Source organism: Lycorma delicatula, chromosome 2, assembly GCF_047948215.1.
Source record: "Lycorma delicatula isolate Av1 chromosome 2, ASM4794821v1, whole genome shotgun sequence".
NCBI lineage: Eukaryota > Metazoa > Arthropoda > Insecta > Hemiptera > Fulgoridae > Lycorma > Lycorma delicatula.
This window is the reverse complement of record NC_134456.1, coordinates 216,808,323-216,815,503: the sequence shown is the minus strand read 5'-3', so window position 1 is coordinate 216,815,503 and position 7,181 is coordinate 216,808,323.

Below are 7,181 nucleotides of genomic sequence, written 5' to 3'. Positions count from 1 at the left end.
TACTACTTTATTTATTTGTAAAACTTAAAAATATCCTTATTCTGTACATTTATCAACTTTATTTTACAAAATTGTTGATTAATATGAAATTATTATTTAACTTAATTTTTGGTCTTACAAATTTTTATGTTACAATTGTATTCTGCCCATTTATTATTATCACAATATTTTATCCATCTAATTTCATTAGAAGGTTGAAATTTATTCATAATTTATTTACTTGTATGATTTATTAATAATTGAATGCTTACCATAATAAACAGGACACCAGGCAGAGTTATTTATTTGTATAGTTTCAAATTAGCAGCTAAACAATTTTGACAAGTTCTAACAACATCATCTGGATTTGCTTTTATTCTCTTCAAAGTTTTTAAGTTTTTACCATACTCTAGCGTCATCCAAAAAAATGTTTTGTGTCTGTCAATAAGCATTTAGTCAACTTTACATTTAATAATGTCTTCCTTTTTTTTTTGTAAACGATCAGTTAAATATTCTGTCAGGTTGTATCATTTTCTGCACTTTTGTTAGAGAGCACCTAATAGAAATATTTCTGACTGAAATATTTAAATCTTTATTCTTATCTCTTTTATTGTTGACAGTGAAGTACCATTTGAAGAACAGGACAGACTAGTTATTTGTAACTGAACAGAAATGATCAGATTTATTTTAGATTAAGGTGAAGATGAGACAACTGTTAAACTAATTGTTAACATGAGGAACTGTACATTGTTCACCATGGTAATCATTCATTAAATCACATAGTTGTGAGCCAGATCAAAAATTTTACTGCACAAATTCCAAATGAACATTTAATATTCACAATTTGAGATTTCTGTGGAGTAGTATGTTATATTGACTTTATTTTTTTTAAATTTACCAAAATATTCTCAAACTTTCTGCCTGATTATGGTCTTTCAGATCACAAATATCAAATTGTAGTAGCGAGCATCATGTTTTAGTATAACACGATGAGAAAATGATTACTTTTATCATTAAAAATTCATGAATGTTATTGTAAGATACATTTTGAGAAAATAAAACAAGAATAGCTTTGTTGAAAAATTTTAACAATTTTTTTTAATGATTTCAGACGATTTTCTTTCAAGCTTGATGTTTAATAAAAAAAATTTTAAGCATAAAAATTTATTACTAAAGAAATCGTAAAATCTCTAGATCCACACTAAGAAATCAACATGAAATATTTTAATATGTTTTGTCTAATTACTTCAAATACCACAAATAAATTGTTGCAAAAGTTGTTTGAATTTTTAAGAGATTATGTTATGATAATTTAATATATAATTCAAATACTAAAGTTAAAAATATTGTGGGAAGTTATTAAAATAAATTTGGAAATAAAGTATATCAGGTAACTTATCTAAAAATACAAAAGGAATCGACCTCCATTCATCCAATGAAGAAATTCCTACCATTATTTTAAAAGAAATTGTAGTTATTACAATTGTCTTACAATTTTAATGAATGTTTCAATAATGGAGTATTTTTTAGTTGCCTTAAGACAGAAAGGATCTGCCGTTTATTTACAAAATTGTTGGACAATTTCCTGAGAGCTTCACCCTCACAACAGGCTGCCACTTGGATGGAAAATTAAATCCAACAGTAAGATATTATGTAAAAAAATAATTCTAGTCTTTGAGTAGGAATCTATGGTAACTGTGTCAACACATCCTATTGACTGATTGTAATTAAACTTAAATGGTATAGATTTCATGAAAACGAGTTAATCCAGTTTGAAGATTACCAAAACATTATGTGATGAAAAAGCAAAAAAAGACTTATTCCTCATCCTTAAATGAAATTGTGCAGTACTTAATCATAGTATATACTAATAAAATATAATTAGTGCACAAATGTAACGGATATGAAAATGAAATGACAAAAAAGGAAAACTTTTTTTATTATCATCCTTTTTTAAATGTTTGAATTAAATAAACACTCCATCATAAAGTATACCTTAGTGGGCTTTAATTTTTGAGGTATGGTAGCTAGTGGAGGGATAAACTATTCTTTTCCAAGAATCTATTTGTAAAAAAGAATCATTTAACAATTCTTTTCCTTGTCCCCCCTACCAGTCTATAAACTCTAATGCGTGTGCTCTCTTTCTCTTCTTCACTCATGTTCAGCAGTTCATCTCTCTTCATACTCTTGTTCGACTCAACTGATGCATACCTACTAAATGCCTTCAATTCTTCTCTTATTCGACTCCTTAAGAAAGACTGCTATGAATCGAATCATATATGAGAAAGATTTGGTTTCTTATCAGCTATCCAATTCATTGTTGTGAATCGGTTTCTGCTGCAAAGTGATTCTTTTGTTCAGTGTAAAGAACCGAATTGCAGGAACGACTCATTCCATGATTCTTCCCATTACTAATGGGGCCTTATGGGTCCCATTTCCTTGACCAAAATTCAATACTCCATTTACAGTAATCATCGTGCCAAAATTTCATTCAAAATAAAATTTTGAATATCATCAAGTCTGAAAACATAAAGCAAAAAACAGGCCAACATACATCCTGTCATTTTCAAATTTAAAATTGTGTTTTTTTGTTACAGAGGATCGTGAAATGGGTCTGCAAAATATGACCCGATAGCATAATTCTTATATAGCACACAATATAATTTCGTAGCCGGAAAAGTAAAAAACTATAAGTAAACTATTAAAATTTTTTGAAAAGCATAACAATCACAATCCACCAGCAGGTTTTTAGTAAAAAAGATTATCTACCGACAGTCATTTACCAGTTTTTATAAAATATTTTTAGTAACAAAATTACACTTTTGATATCTCAGTGAAGCATTCGTTTTAGACTCATATTTCTTACTGATAAATAAACTTGTTGAAGCTATGGATAATTTGGTTAAAGTACTTAACCAACCCTTATCACCCATAAACAAGCAGTTTAAATTTAATTTTTTGATAAGAATTCACCCGTAAAATATAGGTCCTCACCATAAGGTGTAGAGTGGGGAGAATCGCAGAGAATTTCTTTGGATCCATGCTCTGCTCCTAAAACTTGAACCACTGATTATTACCCTCTTAATGGCACATCGGAATCTATACTTACAATAACTGTTTAAAAGGACATGAAAATTGTGTGTTATCTGGATAATGAGGATAAAGCTGTTGTTAAGTGACCATCATCAGATAGATATAATATTGTTAATCCCGTAGAAAAAATTTAATGATGTAAATACCATCTGTTACCTGTAGTGCAAACTTTTTGGCTGATTTGTTAAGATGACAAATCTTCTAGGGTAGATCATATTGGTTTTGTTTGCAAAAAACTTACTAAATCTTATGTTCTACTTTCAAATATTGAATAAAATTTTATACTTATAAACCTCATTAAATATATATATATACTTAAATTAACTACGAGGGTTATATTTTTCAAGGTCCGATCGGTCGCGAAATAAAAACTTTTCGGAACCAAAAATCGGATGAACCTTTGCGCATGTGTGTTGCGCAGCGTCACTTCGTTTAGTTCTGAACACGCAGCTAGCACGTAAACTTGTCTACAACAATAGCATCTCCCGCCAAGTGTGAAGTGCGTGCGGTAATTCGATTTCTTCAGGCTGGGGGGTGTAATGCAGCTGAAATTCATCGACGAATAAGTAATGTGTACGGTGAAGCTTTAATGAGTGACAGCAAAGTGCGACAATGGTGCAGGAACTTTAAAGCAGGACGTACAGATATTCATGATGCAGGCGGTCAGGGAAGGAAGCGAGTGTCAACCGACGATTAATTGAGGGAGTGGATGAGGCAATTCGAGAAAATCGTCGGTTTACAATTTCTGTATTGAGTGATTCGTTTCTTGAAATTCCAAAGTCAGCTCTCTACACCATTATGAGTGAGAGACCGCAAACTGTATGCGAGATGGGTTCCCAAGATGCTGTCCGGCCATCACAAAATAATGAGAATGGACGCCTCCCTAACGTTTCTCCAGCGCTACCTCAATGAAGGAGAAGATTTTTTGAACAAAATTGTCACAGAGGACGAGACATAGGTCCATTTCGAAACAAAAGAACAATCCAAACAGTGGATGCATTCCCATTCTCCAGTAAACCAAAGAAGTTCAAGCGAACCTTCTCCAACAGAAAGTGGGCTACTGTGTTCTGGGACTGGAATGGAATTCTCTTGGTGGAATTCATGGAACGTGGCACGACCATCACTGCAGCCTCATACTGCATGAATCTTCAACGTCTACGAAGGGCAATTCAGAATAAGCGGAGAGGAATGTTGTCATCAGGCATTGTCTTTGTCCATGACAATGCTCGGCCGCACACTGCAGCTGTAACAAAGAAGCTCCTGCAGCGTTTTCGTTGGGAAGTGTTTGATCACCCACCATACAGCCCGGACTTGGCTCCATCCGATTTTCGCCTCTTTGCTCACATGAAACGCTGGCTAGGAGGACATTTTGGCACAGACATCGAGCTGCAGACCAGCGTAGAAACATGGCTGAAAACACAGGCGGCTCCGTTCTATGACGAGGGTATTGGAAAGTTGGTACCACGCTACGACAAATGTCTAAATCGGAGTGGGGACTATGTAGAGAAATAGCCTAACTACGTAAGTGCTTGTTGCAAATAAAAAATTTTTATTTTCAATGTGGTTTTAATTCGTGACCGATCGGACCTTGAAAAAAAATAACCCTCGTATATTCCCGACGAAGTTATTTTATACTATATTATAGGGTCTCTCAAAAGGTAAGATGGAGATTTCAAGGTAAAAAACTCCCTGCCGGGTGGTTGTATGGCCTCCATAATCATGTATCATCGTCAAAGATAAATATTTATGAATATGTAACCTATCGTTACTTATTCTAAAAAATATCCACTCTACCAAATTGGATAACGGAAGTGTTTTGATGTAACTCAACACTATACGTTGACTTCCACAAAAGATTACTCCCTTAGTTTATTTAAAGTAAAATTAGACATTTTTTTTTTTTTTTACAGAAAATGATTACTTTGTCGATATTTAAAAAAAAAAATATAAAAAACTGAATTTTCTGCATCTTCATTTAAGTACATAAATGGGTGTTCAAATAATTCTCATTCTTGCTTTTTTAATTGTTTACTTTGTAATTATTTTATATCTAGTACCTTCACGTAATCATGAGTCCACAACAATATTAGAGCTATTCATTCGAGTGGAAGGACGCCCAGATCGTTTCAAATTGAGGAATGACCCACTGAAAAAGTGGTTTTTTACCCGCTTTCGGATAGTTACTACTAATGTAGCTAACTTACCAAACCACTAAACGAATCTTTCTGTTACGCTTTCATTTGCGTTGTAATGTGTATCTATATGTATTTATCTTAACATTATTTCATATTTTAAACAATTAGTACAGACTTTAATATCTATTTTTAATTGTGTATTTGATGATATCGTTGTGATCAAGGTTTTACCACGATTTCCCTTGGTCTTCCAGGCAAATGTGGGAATAGTTCTTCATTTTATCGATGAAGTTCATTTTATCGATCTACTCATCCTGATGTGATCTATACAATGTATAATGCATTGATCAGAATAAAAAATCTGTTAATGTGATCTATACAATGTATTATTATGCATCGATCAGAATAAAAAATCTGTTAATTTATTCATTCGTCAGAAGATTATAATTGTGTGGAAAGTAGTTAAAATCACTGCTCACTTATAACTTTGAATTTATAAGGAGTTGTAAAAAGATTTTCTGATAATTTATACCGAAAGTTTCAAAAGATATATAAATTTTTTTCCTCGCATGATATGGAAGATTAATGCTCTAACATTTGATGTTCGTTGTCAAACAAATAGAAAACTAGGAAACGTATGTCACAACTTTTTTGATCAAAGAATAAAAATGCATGGCTCTTCGCGATAGATCGTTTTTTTTTTTTGTTGATAGAACACGATTTTTAAATTAAAATAACTATAATTTAATTAATCTTACGCAAAAAACAATCCAGTGAAGGGATATCTTTCCGCAATTGAGTCTGCAATGATACAGAAGTACAATTGACCCCGTTTACGATCACTCACTACGAACTAATTAGATCGTTATGATGGGATTTATTTATAAGAATACAGGTTGATTTATTTACATGTAGTCTACACTGCAACGTATCTGTATATGTTATTTAATGATCAACTACAATCGCAATTACAAGAACACACCATCTTTAACTCACGATAAAAACAAGTAAAAAAACTTTCACTTCTTAATCAATCTTTAATAATACCCCTTACATTTCAACTATTTTAAATCAATGTTTTCAATACGGTAGACCACGAGAACGATCAGTTCTTTAGTTTAAACGTATTTGAACATAAAGAAGTTTAGTGCTAAACATATACGTTTTTATTATTATAATTACGGCAAGTGTGAATAAATGAATTTGATTATCAAGGTAAAATATATATTAAATAACCTTTTATTGAAACAGATATTTTAATAACTTATGCTGAAACCTAGTGTTCAAATTTAGTTTTTCTTCATACAGAATGTCAGTATTTAAATCGACTAGAGTTATTAATAGGATAAATCGTCGTAATATAGTCAGTCATTAACACAGGCGTCAGTAAAGAAATATACGATATAAAACGGGATACTGTTGCAAAACGCTATGATAATAAGCACATTTAATAGGATAAAAAATACTAAAATTTTGTATACAGTAAACCAATGATAACCAAACTGTGCGCCGCGTTGCCCAGGGGAGCTGCGGCCTCTTCACAGGGGCGCCGCGAAGTATTGTAAAAGCTTCCTAATTAATTGAACAAAAACATTTATAATTATTAATGAAATGCAGCAGAAGCAAACTTTGACGGAACAAAGAGAACGGTAGAAAACCTTAGATTTCAGATGATATATTGCAGCTGATGGATGAACGTAGAAAATATAAGATTGCTAGTGATGAAGAAAGAAAAAGGAACTATGGATAATTAAGAAATACTATAAACAGGAAGTGCAGATTAGCAAAAGAAGAGTGGATTAAAGAAAAGTATTCAGAAGTGGAAAGAGAAATGAACATTGGTAAAATAGACAGAGCATACAGGAAAGATAAGGAAAATTTTGGGGTACATAAATTAAAATCTAATAATGTGTTAAACAAAGCTGGTTTACTGATTTATAGTACAAAAGGAAAAGTCGATAGGTGGGTGGAATA